This window comes from Mus caroli, chromosome 10 (genome assembly GCF_900094665.2).
Source record: "Mus caroli chromosome 10, CAROLI_EIJ_v1.1, whole genome shotgun sequence".
NCBI classification, from domain to species: domain Eukaryota; kingdom Metazoa; phylum Chordata; class Mammalia; order Rodentia; family Muridae; genus Mus; species Mus caroli.
In genome coordinates this window covers 113,069,881-113,086,173 of record NC_034579.1, presented here as the reverse complement: position 1 = coordinate 113,086,173, position 16,293 = coordinate 113,069,881, and the positions used below count along the sequence as shown (strand labels likewise).

The following is a 16,293-nucleotide window of genomic DNA, read 5'->3' as shown; positions in this document are numbered from 1 at the left end:
CCCCCCCATAAAGGAACATTTCTTACTCATTGCCCAGTAAGTTTGTTCTTTAAATGTTAACCAACTTCCCTGGTGTGAACAAGCTACTTCATCATGCCCTCCTGTTCTTTGGGTGGAGAGTATGGACAGGATAGAACAGAAAAGCTCTACATGGAGAGGTCAGAAGCTGTTGCTAAGAGGACTTTAGCATTTAAAAATACCTCTAAAGCGCCAGGCTTAGAATTTCAAAGCTTCTAAACTCCAGGTCTAGCTGATTGGTTGCAAGTTGTTCATACCTGTGAGTGTCCCCAGACGACTCACACTGTAGTCTGATGGTCTTTAGCTGATTGGTTGCAGGTTGTTCATACCTGTGAGTGTCCCCAGACGGCTCACACTGTAGTCTGATGGTCTCTAGCTGATTGGTTGCAGGTTGTTCATACCTGTGAGTGTCCCCAGACGGCTCACACTGTAGTCTGATGGTCTCTAGCTGATTGGTTGCAAGTTGTTCATACCTGTGAGTGTCCCCAGACGGCTCACACTGTAATCTGATGGTCTCTCTTTCTAGTCTGATGGTGTCCGACTTCTTATCTGCACTCACAGTTCAGTTACTGGGCAGGAATCACAAACTTGCTCCTGGAAATCAGAAAATACCGCTGCTGTTCAACTGTCGCCAGCACAGTGCTGACATGTCACTAAGTCATACAGGCTAACTGCAGGCCTGCCTGATATTTCCTGAGTATCTGGACTCTGAATGCACACCCAGTCCTGCTGATGACACAACAAGAAAGACCTGTATACTTTTTCTAATAGTCAGTCAAAGATCTTTGAAGTCAAGATTAGTAAGGCTAAAATGAAATAAGCTGTAAGCAGTTACAGAGGAAATGAACTAGGCAAATACCTTCTGGCAAGTAACCCCCTGCTTTTCATACCCACCACCTTTGGGGTATGCTCTCAGGTTCTTGAGTTAACCTCCACAGGTCTTAGTCATGTCTGCTCTTCTCTGAAACCTTCTGCTGTTCCAGAAGTGGTTGACGGGTTGACTATAGCCTACCCCAGTGCTTCAGAGACCTCTCCCTTTGTGGCTCACAAAGCTGTTTCTACTAAACATGAAACAAATTAAAATTGTATAAGTTTTAAAAATTTTTTTGAGACAGGGTTTCTCTGTGTGTAGCCCTGGCTGTCCTGGAACTCACTCTGTAGACCAGGCTGGCCTCGAACTCAGAAACCTGCCTGCCTCTGCCTTCCAAGTGCTGGGATTAAAGGCATGCACCACCACTGCCTGGCTAATTTTTTTCTTAAGGGGTTCTTGTTTATCTGGAGGGTCACTAGACTGTAAACATTAGCTCTTCATGCTGGGTAAGAAGAACTTGGAAGCATCAGTCATGGAGACCTTGGCTTCCTGAGAACAGCTGTGTGACCCTCCCCATTCCCCCCCAATTGACTTACCTGGTCTCTCATTTTTCCTGGCTGGAAGAATGGAAAGTTTTGTGTGGTGCATTTTAGCAAGTCCCTGATCTGGTCTTAGAAGAAGAGTCCCTCCACTTAGGAGAGGAAATCAAAGGAAACGGTATATTTTTTCTAGACAACGTGTTTCCTCTTTGCTTGTATATCTTCTGCTGGTGACTTGTGCAATCAGTCATAGCGAGGCCTCCTACTCAGTGGCATTACTTCCTGGGAAGTTTGCATGGAGAGTAAATCACTGCAGTTTCCATAGGAAATGGGCTGTGCTTTATGCAGGGATGATTCCTCTTCCAACAGTTGAATCCACCGATATCCTTGAGTTGGAGATACAGCTTTGAACCGACTGGATTGTCTTGGTATTTGACTTAGAGGCCAGATTGTTCCCTTTATTCTTGTAGGTTTTGTTTTAAAGTTCTTTTGAAAAAAAAAATCCTATGAATCTTTTTTTTTTTTTTTTAAACAAGAAGTTTATTTAAAAAACAAGATGCTTGACTCAAAGGGAGTTCCAGGATCCATTCTTTTTCCAGTGGAGTTTACCCCTTCTCAAGGCAGATCACCTTGCTTGTAACATTTATATACAGAAAAGTTACAAAATTGTCTTTGGTTTCCATAATAAGTGAAAACCATTAAAGTTCTCCAAGGAAACAAGGTAGGCAGGTAGTTCTGTGTTGTTGAGATTATTTTTAATTGAATCAATGAGAGCAAAACAGCCCACTTGGATTATTAAGATATGGGTGCATGATGGGCACGCCACCAGTAGCGAAAGGGAATATTTTCACAGAACTCAGTGACTCTCCCCAGACCATCTCCAACGGATGGAGACCAAAAACGAGCATATGTCATTTCGTTAAAGAAATAAAGAAAAAGAAAGAACAGTATGCTTGTGCACACACACTGATTACTACAGTGTGTGTAATTAAGGAATGGGGAAGAGGAAATGAAAGAGAAAAGTACACTGTGGTAGTCAGGATGGGGTGGAGCCAAACTCAGGATTTCCAATCGAGAATGTGTTCTTATCAACAACAAAATTCTGGAGTAAAGTAGCAACTTCCCTTTTTCAGTAGACACCCCACCCCCACATCTGCTGCTGGAGCACACCAATCACATCTTCAGCCTCCATTTACCAATGTGTGTGTGCTTGAGCTCTCGGTTGACTATCACCTATCTGGACCCTCATCTACCTCCCTGACAGACTGGGCTGTTCACCACAGGCTTTCATTAGTTTATTGTTGTTGCTTGCTTCTTAAACTGCACCACAGAATTCCCTGCCCTTCCCATTCAAATTAACATGACTGTTGTTCTCAGCCTTGACTCCTTCTTTGGGTATTTTACCAATCATGACAAGTGTTGGATCCCTCTCAGATGCCGCATCATAAATTTGGCCTGATACGCACCCTGTCTTATTAATCTTACAAACCTACATAACCTGCTCTGGAAAAGAGCGTTTAATGTAACGAGGATCAGTAGTTGGGTATTTAATCAAGAGTTGGTTTGCCAAAAATGTGTGAATCTGAAGAGAGCTCTGCCCCTGAGAGAGGATGAGGAACTGGAGGGCCCAGTGATCCCATGAGCATCTTGACTAGCGAGGATTAGGACCACGATTGTCCATTGCTTCCTTTGGTCTCTTCTGCTGCTGGGTTGAATAGTTTTCAGATTTCTTAGTTTGATCGTCTTCTGGATTTTCAGTCTCTGTGTGCGCAAATAAGAATTCAGACATAAAAAGAAGGGAGAGAACAGAACTTACATTCACTTCATAGCCAAGGCCAAAGAGCAGGGTTTGGGGGCTTGGGGGTTCAAGTTTTTGACCCACCACTCAACTAACTATCATCTTGAACAAATTATGTGATCATTCCAAGGCTCCATTTCTCCTCTGGACAAGGTAGGAGTCTCAGAATTTGTGTGAGTGTTAAGTGAGAAGTGTGCGAAGGCTCAGTCCAACTCCCAAGGTATGGCGCTTGGTAAACATTAGAGATCATACTTAACACCTTGTTATGCTCCCCCCTTAATGCTAACCACAGCCTGCACTTCAATGATATACACAGCAGCAGTAGTTAGGCATGAGCCCCAGTGAGAATCACACACCATGCTGACCACATTCTCTTGGTGTACCGTGTCTTCAGCGTGTGTCTGTTGCTTATCATCAAGGTTAAGACTTGCTTGCTGGTGATGTTAAATTAGGTTTTATGTCTGTTCACACTAGGGAAATTTTTTTACATTGATGCCAAAACCCTTTCTCTTTATGGTAGTTTTGATGTTGTGCCTTAATTTAATTTGAAAAGTACTTTTTCTGCTGTTTACCTAGTATGTGCTTATAGAAACTTGACAGTTCTAGATCTCAGAGCATCTGTATCATCCCAGTAGTCAGTTCTCTGACCCACACCATCCAGGTAGGACCTGTGTGTCTCCATTTTGCCTTGAAGAGGTGCTTATCATTGAACTGGTCCAGAGGCAGAAAATGTTTAGAAAACATCTGAGAATGTGGGATTCAGGCTCAGGGACATATAAGGAAATAGGAAAGATGCTCTCTTCACTTTGAGAAGCATCCCATCCAGATGTTTCTTAGGAAGGCCAGTAGGGAGAAGGCAGCGCTTCACTCTCAGGTCAAAATGGCCGGCCGATCTGCTGTTTTAGCATCAAGCAAGTGGCTGGATGGTTTTCGAAAGTGGTATTATAATGCTGCAGGATTCAATAAACTGGGGTTAATGCGAGATGATACACTACATGAAACTGAAGATGTAAAAGAAGCCATAAGAAGGCTTCCTGAGGACCTTTATAATGACAGGATGTTTCGAATTAAGAGAGCCCTGGACCTGTCTATGAGGCATCAGATCTTGCCTAAGGATCAGTGGACAAAATATGAGGAGGACAAATTCTACCTTGAACCCTATCTAAAAGAGGTTATTCGGGAAAGAAAGGAGAGAGAAGAGTGGGCAAAGAAGTGATCTTTTAGTTAAGATCTGTGGGTTTGCCCGGTCTCACCATACTTTCACAGTTATTTCAACCCAAATCACAATTTAAGAATTATTCTACCCTATGTCACACTTTAAATAAATGTCTATTGTAACCATAAAAAAAAAAAAAAAAAGGAAGGCCAGTAGGGCTTCTGGGAGAAGAGAAGCAAGGGAATAGCACATGGAATGAGAGGGCGAAGACGAGCAGTGCCTTTCCCTGGTTTGTTTTTAGAACCTTTTCAAGAGAGGAAAATACACCTTAATAGAAATTAATGCTTATTTTTTTCAAAAGGAAAAAAAATATTCTGGAGGTCATAAAATTGACCCAGAAACTGACCCAAGGATCAGGTGCCGACTTTAGAGGGTCACTAGAAAGTCACTAACGGTCCCAGCTGTTTCCTTGGCTGCCGATAGTCTTTATTTGGCAATGGGGTGTGTGCAGGATGTTAAGTTAAAAATATACATTTCCACTTCGCCTACTTCCAGGGGCATTTACTTTTATTAAAAAGGGCTTGCGGCACACAGGAAAGTGATGTCATTTTGTTTGTTAGTCACACATTTGAAGAGTCTAGATCAACAAGAAGGGAGTTTTTGTCTTGCCGGCTTTGTAGCCATCTCATAACATAAGTGATGATTTGAGGACCTAGCAGGAGATACTAACTCAAAATAAATTTGGATCTCATCCGACCAATGGAAACTGTTTTCTTTCAAGGATTCTAAGCACCCATGTGCTGAAAAACCTGGAAATCTACGTGACAGAAAAGCATTAGGTCTCCATTTCCATTTCTTCACTGTCCAGATGTATGCTTCCTTTTGAAAAACTTGTACCCATTGTTACTTAACACTTGCCTTGTTTACAATGAAATGTAACTTCAATGTTTAGGAAGAGTTATCCAGTAATGCAGAATGCAGACAATTTTAAGGTTGAATGGGGGCCAGAGGGGACAAAACAACCTTGATATATAATTTTTTTTTGAAGTCAGCTAAATGGAATTGGTAAATACAAGATCATTTATTTTCCCTTAAAAACTTTTAATAATAACATGCTTTTTAAAAACCAGCAGAGCTTCCACACCACCCAGCTGTTGCACAAGAATATTTCATGTCTTGTCAGTAGATATAGTTGACGTTTACTTCCACTCTACCTAAAATAGCGAGATGGAACAAGCCAAATGTCCGTCAACAGAGGAGTGCATACTGAAAATGTGCTGCACTTAAACACAATGGAATGTTATCCACTCGTAAAGAAAAATGAAGTTGTAGAATTTGCAGGAATATGGATGGACTTGTAACCCAGAAAGAAAATCACACATTCTCTCTCATATGCAGATCCTAACTTGTGATGAATACATATATATGTGTGTGAACAGGTGAGCACATAGGTATAGTCTAAAGTTTAGAACAAAGAGCAAGCTGCTGTTGGGTAGTGAAGATGGAGGGGATGTGGGCCAGAGGGCATCCAGGTCATAACAGCATCCTGGTCATGAGAGAGCATCCAAAGCTAATATTTTAATATCATTTCGACTCTGTCATCATTTTTTTTTCTTTTGTGTCAGAAAAGCAGAAAAAAAAAATGCAGTTGATAATAAGCCTCCGTGAAGCCCTCAGGGAAGCTCCAGGGCTCCAGAATGTCCATTCTATCAATATGGACGCTCACTGACATATGATGGACAGAGTTTGAAAGAGGGCAAGTGTCTGTTAGAGTGGCACCCTTAATCTATCATCTAGCTGTGCCATCTTCCATTTCCAAGTTCAGTACAATAAAGTGATCTTTAAAACACACATACACACACACAAAATTTCAACCTTTCATAGCATTAAATCGAGCCTCCCTTCTATTCGCCAGTGTGATGAAGGACCTCTGCCCTTCATTCTAACCTCCTTTGTGCAGGTTGCCTTCATTTATTCATGCATTTTCTCATACTCCAGGACTTTAAAGAAACCTTGTCCATGTGAATGAGTGTCATGCACTGGTAGCTGTAAGACGTAAGATCCCCTATTATTACAGCCAGTTCTATCAGCCAGGGACTGACTGATGATGGAGCCTTTGGGCTCCTTCTTTGCTGTGCAGTCCCCCTTTGGCCAGTTCACTATTAGCAGCTCAACCAGGTAGGAGCAAGGAAAGGGGCGAACTCTGGGAAACAGCTTGATGGGAAGAAGCCTGGGAAATCGTGTCTAACAGAAGGTCTTTAGATTAACTGAATATACAGTGTCCCAAACACTGTCTGCAGGAGGAGCTGAATGTGGCCATGACAATGAAGACTGTTCCTTACACAGCATGTATCCATTCTCACAATAAGTATAATCGTACAACTGTGGAAGCGTCATCCCAGGACTCGCAGAAAACCCGACTGTCCTTTCATGAGTGTTTCCTTAACACTGAGTAGTAACCTCAGGTTATACTGGGCCTAAGGCTTTTTGTCCATATTTAAATTCAAAGAATTGCACCAAATCTGTTACTGCATTAGATTGTGTGTTGTGGAATAACAGTTCTTTAAATGCATGCACCTGGGAGGAGCTTGCTTATGATGTTGGAAGATTCTTATCTGGTTGTTAAAAGGTTACAAAGCTTTCCATGCCTTAAGCATGTAACAAGTTTTGGTTTTGTTGGTTTTTGTTTTTTGAGACAGGGTTTCTCTGTATAGCATTGGCTGTCTTGGAACTTGCTCTATAGACCAGACTGGCCTTGAACTTAGAGATCCACCTGTCCCTGCCTCCCGAGTGCTGGGATTAAAAGACGTGTGCCACTACCATCCGACACATGTAATAAATTTAATGGAAGGAAATGTCAAGAGGACAGCCTTACCCGGGTGTCTAAAAGAGGTCCACGAGATTCTGTGTATTACGGTTTCAGTAACTTTGCCCAGACAGTGGAGCTTGAATATGGCAGGGGCCTGCACTGAAATAGTGGCTTTCTGAACTTGGCTTTGATCTCCTGTTTGTGCTGCTTACCTCTTGCTTGGATGCTGCGCCATTTAATCCCCAGGAGGAGACTCCGGTATTGTGTGACTTCCTCCAGTCCCCCAAATTTGGCTAATGTCTTCTTTTTTTTTTTTTTTTAAAGATTTATTTATTTTTATTATATGTAAGTACACTGTAGCTGTCTTCAGACACTCCAGAAGAGGGAGTCAGATCTCATTACAGATGGTTGTGAGCCACCATGTGGTTGCTGGGATTTGAACTCTGGACCTTCGGAAGAGCAGTCGGGTGCTCTTACCCACTGAGCCATCTCACCAGCCCCCGGCTAATGTCTTCTAAGGATAATATGGGTAAAACCAGTGCTAAGTCCTGGCTGGGGCGGTAAGGGCCAGCAAAGTAGATGGGACCTGGTTTTGCCTGGGGATTCTGCAAAGGAAACCCCTCATTTGAATGGACTTCTCTACTTAATACGTAATGTCTGAATGGATGGTGTGGAGGTGGGGGCCGGTACTGTGTTCTTCCCGAGGCTACAGCAGATATTCAGACAGCAGGAAATGAGTACAGTTTGATTTGAGACACCTCATCCCATTAGTACAGGCTTGGAAATCCAGGCATTGATGGTCCCTTCCACGCTCTATGGAGAAGAGGAATTAGAAAGGCCTTGATCATTCTATTTAGATATCACTTCCTTATAGGTTGGTCTTAGTGTTTCTGAGCACTGATTGCTGTGTGCAATTTATGTTTATGAAGCTATATTTTAAGTTACCTGGTCTTAAGGCAGCTTCATTGCATACTTAAGTATTTTTGAATACCCTTTGTATTTAAAAAAATGAGCTCTTTGCTGGTCAGAGGCATGCATGTTTGACCTCTGACCTGTAGCACTGGAGACTGGAGAGAACTGAGCGGGCAGAGTCATTAATAGCCTGCCTGGGCTCAGATAGCAAGTCACTCACTGTCGCCAGGCCCATGCGTACACGACAAAGCTTTCTCATTGGTGTGAGGAGCCCCGTGAGGAGAAGACATACACAAGCAGCTTTGTCCAGCAAGCATGCATACGTTCGCTGTAGTTCTTGGCATTCATTCCATTTCAGGCCAAAGCAATATTTAATATTTAGCATCTAGAATGCAGTTTTTCTTTACTGTAGATAAGCTCTATGTTATAAAGCAAGCTCTCTGAATGTAGATGGGCATTCATTCTTCGGCTTTTCGATTTCTCTTAAATCTGACCGTTTGCAGGTTTTGTTTGTTTGTTTGTTTGTTTGTTTGTTTTTTGAGACAGGGTTTCTTCTCTGTATAGCCCTGGCTGTCCTGGAACTCACTTTGTAGACCAGGCTGGCCTTGAACTCAGAAATCTGCCTGCTTCTGCCTCCTGAGTGCTGGGTTTAAGTGCACACAACCTGCAGTCTCTAAAGCACTGCCCCCAATTAGTTTCAAATGCGAGCTTATGTTTTGAGGTTTGGTAAGTTGGTGATAGGTCTATTTCACAGGCCCCCAAAGGATTGCGCCTCGTGTCACTCCTGCCTCCGCCTCTTTACTTCTGGAAATGGCAGTCTGCTTTCTAAAATAGATTTGAGCTCAGCCCCTTGAAAGTACTTTTTGACCCAATTTTGGATCATCTCCCAAAAGACGAACTCACTGTTGGTTTAAACCTCATAAAACAGTTTTCTAAGGTAGTTTCTCATGTTGTAGACAGAAACTCATTCCAATGCCCTATTTGTGTTCCGTTCCCTTACCAATACACTTTACTACTAGCACGACATTAAAGAAAAGGGGGGAAATCAGTCAATAATGCTTTTAGAAAAATCTTTCGTGGGCATCTTATATAATTTACATGGATGTAGAGAGGTAGTGGGTGTACTACCAATGTTTCATGGGGAGGTTGTTGAATGCAGAAAGCATTTTTTATTTAACACTCTTAACTCTTCAAGTGCTAGCCTGTGTGTGTGTTTGTGTATGTGTGTATATGTATGTATGTGTATATGTGTATATATGTATACATGTGTGTATGTGTACATGTATTTGTATGTATGCATATGTACATATAAGTATGTATATGTGTATATGTGTGTATGTGTGTATACATTTCTGAACCTAATTTTCTTCTTCTGGATGTAGAAGTTATGCCCAGTTCTTCCTTCCAGCCCCATGCTCCAAGACATAAGACTCAGACTCAAAATATATTTATAAATACTTTGGGCATATAGCTAGGCTCTGCTCTGACTAGATCAGAACTAAAATAAGCCATTCATTTTAATCTACATTTTGCCACATGGCTGGTTACCTGTGCTCAGGTACCATGAGTCCATCTCACATCCTCCCTAGGCAGATCTCTTAAATATTTACAATAGTATCTGGGACATGCCATTGTTGATACCTGTGCAGTAGCCTCCTTCCCAAGGGATGCTCAGGATGGTGTGACTTGTGTCATTATGATTAAAAGCCGTGGGTATGCATCAAATCAGTTTTCCCTTTTCCCATTGCATCCCAGGTGTTTTTAAGTCTCGTTTTTTTCCTAATCTGCTGATACACAGGTCTCAGTTAAGCTAGGTGGAACACTATATTTGAAATGAAAATTTTATCTGGCTGGCTTCTGACCTAATGAGTTTCTAGCTTTATGGTTTGGATGTTAAATTTTTAAAGAGTCGCTTATTTATGTACATGAGCACTCTATTTGCCTATAAGCCTGCATGACAGAAGACAGCATCAGACAGCATCAGCTCCCATTACAGATGGTTGTGAGCCACCATGTGGGTGCTGGGAATTGAATTCAGGACCTCTGGCAGAGCAGTTGGGTGTTCTTAGTTAACCACTGAGCCATCTCTCCAGTCCAACCTGTTCATATCATACCTGGGGATGACAGTTGTTCCTTCTGTGTCCTCCTGAAGATCAGAGTAAGGTAAGAAGGAGATTTACAACTCTTGGAACACATATAATCTTAAAGAGACGCTAGTAAGTCTCAACCATAAAAACACTGTCGCACAACAAAAGAATGGACTTGCTCACGTCACCCATTTAAGTTTCAAAACTTTGCTCAAAATCTTCACCCTCACCCTTGTCTCCCATCGGAGGTATTTGTTTCATGTGCATGGATCTCTTTGCCTATACACATGCATGGTGGACTTCCCCTTGTCAGCCCGAGTCCTGCAGAGGCCAGAGAGGGTGTCAGATCCCGTGGAGCTGGGGTCGTGAGCCACCGTGCGGGTGCAAAGAAACCAAACCCAGGTCTTCTGCAAGAACAGCCACTGTCCCTAGCTTTTGAGCCACCTCTACAGCCCCCCTGCCCCTGAAGTTAGGCAGCATTAACTCATACTTCATTTCCATCTGCATTTGGTATTAGAAGGTTAGAGTTCTGACACTGGAGGTGCCACTTGTGTGTTGAGCTGGGTAATGTTTAGAAAGAGACAAGTGATGTTAGTGGCAATGAGAGAGATGAGTGGTGAACGTGGGAAGGAAGACTTGGAGACCTTCACCTCCTGAGGTAGTAGCTGTCACATTCTACTAGAACATGTAGATGGCATGGCCCATTGAAGGTTGTTTGGAGTGAAAGTGACCAGACAGTTGTAGGGACTCCAGACAAAAAGGTATAGCCACGTCTATAGAAGCATATTCTTTAAGTGGGAAGGTTGGGAAGGAAGAAGGTTGGTAAGCTGAGGAGACCTTCGATAAAACGAATCCTTCATCTGAATCTACCCAGACTAAAACTGGGGTGAAAAGAGAGTGTGCTAAACACCGTAACGCTTAAAGAATATTTGTATGCGCTCTTGCTTCTAGATTTGAAAGCCACCAATTGTACAGCCAGGGCTCACAAAACAAGTGTCCTTCCTTCTACATATATATTTGGGGGGGGGGGTTGGCTGCTCAACTTAGGCTTGTTTCGTATTAACTTTGGCCCTGATCATATATACATTTGGGTATTCTAAATAGAATTTGGTTCAGTGCTCCTGCAGTCTCTTTGCATGCTCTTACATCCTGGGAGTACCAGCTGTCAGGGGGTAGCTGTCTTTAAGAGAGTCCTGGGGGCTACCTCCCTGAGGTCTTTTCTTTCGTGATTGCCCATGACCTTAGTCATTGAATCATTGAATTGTTTCTGGCCTCCCAAGCCAGTGATTGGGAACAGGCAGGGTGGTAGAGTGATGTTATGTCTGGGGCCTGAGCCTGTATCCTCACCACACACCGGGCCCACCCTTCCTGGTCTGGACAGCTCAATGCACAGTGCTTGGCACATAGTGAACACTCAATAAATTGACTTGTTTTTCTGTCTCTTTTGGGATCTGAAGTAGAAACCCTCAAATGTGAGCACAGTCCTCACCCCCCAGAGCCCTAGGTCCCCCAACTGGAATTCCCATGAGAAAGCTGAGACAAACGTGTGTGGATACAGTTCCAGTTAGCCAAACCGGGAAAGGTCATTGCTCTGGCTTTATAACTGGACTGACTGGGCTAAAGGCTCTTAATAAGATTTTTGTCAGGACGAATGGGTTTTAACTTAATGCAGCATCTCTAAGCTCTGCATAATATCATGGCATCTGAGAACACATTTTATTAAAAAAAAATAGCTGATTTGGTATCATTTCTGAGACATCCTGTGTTTTGCCTATATTGTTTGTGTTTTAGTCACTCCTACACACACATACACAAATACACACACACATACACAAATACAGACACAAACACATACATACACACATATACACATACACACACAAACACAGACACATATACATGCACACACATCCCCAGTAGAAAAGCCTTCTCCATTCCTCCAGGTTCCTAGAGAAGGAAAGCATTGAGTTGGAAGAGAATCTTTTGATAGTCTTATCTGTGGATATTTGTTCAAGTGGCTTTCTTGCCTTTATTTTATTTTATTTTATTTATTTCTTCCTCCCCCGTTCCTCCAAAATCTGGACGATCCTTGTCTTCCTGGAGACTCTCACATGTAGTTGTAAGAAATGCCTTGTATATTTTTGTCTAGCTCCCTCACCCTGGTGCCTTTTTCTCCTGTTTTTCTCTGGGAATCAGCCCAAAGCCTCTACTACTGAACAATGATGCTCTGGCCTGTATAAACTGGAGTTACACTCTCTCAACTAGGATGTTGCTGTTATCCAAACCTCCTAGCTATCATACTCTGGGTTCCCAGCTCTGCGTGTAATTGTCTGTGTGTGTCTGTGTAAAGATGATGCTGTGAACTACTTTTATCCCACATAGGTTCAGAAATATATCACCAGAAATATAAAATATAAAATAGTTACTTGAGAATTTTCAACTTCGCCCGTTTCCACAGACACGGAGATACGTCATGTCTTTTAAATATCCTAGAACGTGGCCTGGCTGTCAAGCGTTGGCAGAGGGGCCCGTGTTTCCTACCTGTGGCTGTATGGGTGATTCTTGAGATTTCCTTCTTATGAATAGCTGGCTAGCCCGAGCAGAATCATAGGTGGGCTTGGCACACAGCTTCTGACTTGCCTGGAGTAAGCTCTACTTTACTGCATTAAGAGTCGTGCCAATTTGAGCGGCCAAGGAGGGAAACTGGCACAGAAGTGCAGCACACACCTGCTTTTCCTGAGGCCACACGCACCGCGCCTCGTTGAGTACCTGTTTGTCTTTTGGGATACGTTCAAGTCTGTCTTCAAAGTCGTGCACTTAGAAGCTGGGGATGTAGCTCCGTGGTTAATCATGGGTGTAGAAGGTACAGAGCTTTGGGGTTTGATTGCCAACCCTCAAATCTAAATAGATTAGATAGATAGATAGATAGATAGATAGATAGATAGATGGATGAAGTAGATAAAAATTAAATCATCGGTTACTTGTTTTACACAGATTTTTATGTGTCCACATAAGCAAACTACCCTCTTAATTGTACTGTGATCATCTAACCCAGTCTCTAGCGTGGACTGCAGCCAAACCTTATCACCTTGACATTGTTAGGAGCACCTGCAGTAGGCAACACTATCACTGCAGTGGGTCTCCCTCCATGCATCTTTTTATGTGCACACGTGCATACACACACACACATACACGCATGTGTGCACAAACACATATGTACACATGCATGCATGTTCACACACACGCATACACCTGAAGCAAAGCGTTAGCCTGACCTTACCACTTTAGAAAGGAAAGGCCCGCTGTATTCTACTGGTCATGTCTGGGATTTCAGTAGTTAGATGACAGCGATTATACCTGAATATAATGAACCATCTCCACAAGTAATTACTATGCAGGCCCTTTAGAGAATATGTAGATACATAGAGAGTAATATACCCAGTGCCCTGTTGGAGCCTGAGTCCCTACTCCATGGTATTCTCCAAGAGTGATTTTATTTTTCCTCTTTGGGCTAATACTATTCCTACTGGCACTTTAAAAGAAAATATTTCTTTTTTGTTGTTGTTGTTGTTTTTGTTTTTTCGAGCCAGGGTTTCTCTGTATAGCCCTGGCTGTCCTGGAACTCACTCTGTAGACCAGGCTGGCCTCGAACTCAGAAATCCGCCTGCCTCTGCCTCCCAAGTGCTGGGATTANAGGCATGCGCTACCACGCCCAGCTTAAGAAAATATTTCTTAATAACAAATAATGTTCATATATATATGCATATACATTTATTTAATTATATATATTTATTATATATTAGTAATGAAAACAAACAAGCAAGCAAACCCCACAAAAGCAAACCCAGCATTTCAAAGAACAACATCCATAAGCCAGTACCAGAGCAGGGTGCTGTTATTTCATGGCAGGCTTCTTCCGTTCTTACTGGGTTCACATTGAATGTGTGCAGCCTGCCGGTGTGGACATGGCTGGCGGCAGATGAAGACGCAGCTGTGTTCCTGTGTCCTGTCACTGAGGCCCCCTGCGGTGCCCAAACTGGAAACTGTGAAAGCATTAAAATGCTGCTCTGATTCGCGTTCCACTTCCCCAGGAGCCTAGATTTGGTCCGTAGCTTATGGAGTCCCAGCCTTTCATGTTCTGCAGGTGACAGTGTCAAAGCAGAGAGCAATTAAGTGTCCAGCTCCTGGTCGCAAGCATCATTATCCCGACGGGAGCCAGGTTTCCTGACTGCCAGTCCGTTGCTTTTCCCCTTAACTAACAAATGGCTTCATCTTGTTGGCCTGACTTTCTGACTTTTCCTCCATTACCATTTGTAATGTTGGCCCTGGTTCCCCCCACCCCCCAACCCCCTAGGTCCTGTAGTACGTTTTCTGTGGGTTGATGTAACAAAGTACTGCATGCCTGGGTGCCTTTGCACAATAGAAACTTACTCTCTCTCTCTCCCTCTCTCTCTCTCTCTTTCTCTCTCACACACATTTCTGGGAAGTAGAAATTGAGTTTTTACAGGGTCATGCTGCTCTCCAGAAGCCAGTAATGCATGATCTCTCTCTCTCTCTCTCTCTCTCTCTCTCTGTTCATGCCTCTTTCTGTCCCCCAGCCCCATCCTGTGTGTGTGTGTGTGTGTGTGTGTGTGTGTGTCTGTCTGTCTGTCTGTCTGTCTGTCTGTCTCTTTCTCCTGTTTCTGACAAGATCTTCACCCAGGTTAGCCTTGAATTCACAGTGATCTTACTGGGCCTCCCAAATGCTGGCATTACAGGTGTGGGGCCGTATGTATACTCGACATGCTTGTACATGAGAATCAATTTCCGTGCTTTTTCTTTAGCTTTCCTGATCATTCATAATTACTAATGTTCCTTAGGTTTTAGGCACCCCACTCTGTTAAGGTGTGGCCATGCCCTGTATACTTTGTTGCCAAGCGAGGTCCTGCAGGCTTGTATTCGAAATGCCTCTCCCCTCCCCTCCAAGGATCCCTAGTAACCCTATCTTGACTATGAATACAAAGAGCCTGTTCCCAAGTAAGGCTTCACTCCTGTAGATGCAACATGAGTTAGAACTTCAAGAAGTCTTAGGGATGCAATGTAACCTGTACCAGGCCTCCTCAGCTTCAAGCTCACCTTAGAATAAGGCAGGTATTTGTAACCCACCAGGAGAACGTCCAAGGAGTTTCATTAAATCTAAAGTATCATGGCCAACATTTGTAGTTTGTTATGCGAACACGTTGGAAAGATTTCTAGGCTGTTTGGGGTGTGAGTTTTGGATTACCCCCTTCCTTTGAACTGTTCGTTGGGCCCAGTGTTTTAAAAGTGGGGAATGAATAGATTTGAAAGTGTCTAATTTTTGTTTTTAATGAAGCTTGTAAGCTTGGGAATTTCTAAAAAGCTATCTAAATACGGCAGTGCGGCGGAACACTAAGAGTGTGCCTGTGGTTTTCAACTTTCCCGGCACGTGTTTGCATATGCTGAGCCTCTATTTAAGACAAAAAGCAGAACTTCGGGTCAGTGAGGTTCTGGTGGTTGTTTGCTTGCTTCTCTGGGCAGAAAGTCTAGGGTGAAATGTTTGCATGAAATATTTAATGGTGAATGCCTATGAATTTTACCAAACATATCCCCCAATTCTCAAAGGTACTCATTCCTTTAAACTTCACCGGTTGTATACAATTCTCTCCTTATTATAACCATTCTCTTTAATATGACATTATTGGATTAGGAAGAAGTGTCTATAGAACCTTAATTTGTATCTTTTAGAAATATTTTAAGACTATGTAATAGGAGTAAATTGCCTTGTCTTTTTTTTTTTTTTAACTGATTTTTATATAGGCGATTTTATTCTGCCTTTAAATTAATGTGGTTTAGCTTCAACCCTACCCCTCCCATAAGGCTAGTCCCCATTCCCTATAATCTTACAGACCTGGGAGAACAATATTTTCCCTTCTGTCATTTTGATAATTACGTGTGTGCTGTGCTCAGTGGTGGCCTATTAACTCACATGAAGTCCGTGGGCTTGCAAAGTAGCCTCAGATTTCCGTACCCTGGAACTGTGAGAAATTTCTGTAATGGTGCTTTAGCAGTAATGATGGAGGTGCAGGCGTTTCCTGGGGATTAATGACCAGCTGGGAAGAACCAGTGGCCCTCGGCTCTGCCTCCCAGCCAGCCATTAACTCCA

The 16,293-nt window shown here is 42.9% G+C and overlaps 1 protein-coding gene and 1 pseudogene across 1 annotated transcript in view; both read left to right on the top strand.

The window, feature by feature from the left end:
• Hmga2 (high mobility group AT-hook 2) overlaps positions 1-16,293 on the top strand; it is a 114,923-nt gene that overhangs the window by 15,200 nt on the left and 83,430 nt on the right. The window lies entirely within an intron of this gene.
• Positions 4,029-4,525, top strand: LOC110303671 (annotated as a pseudogene).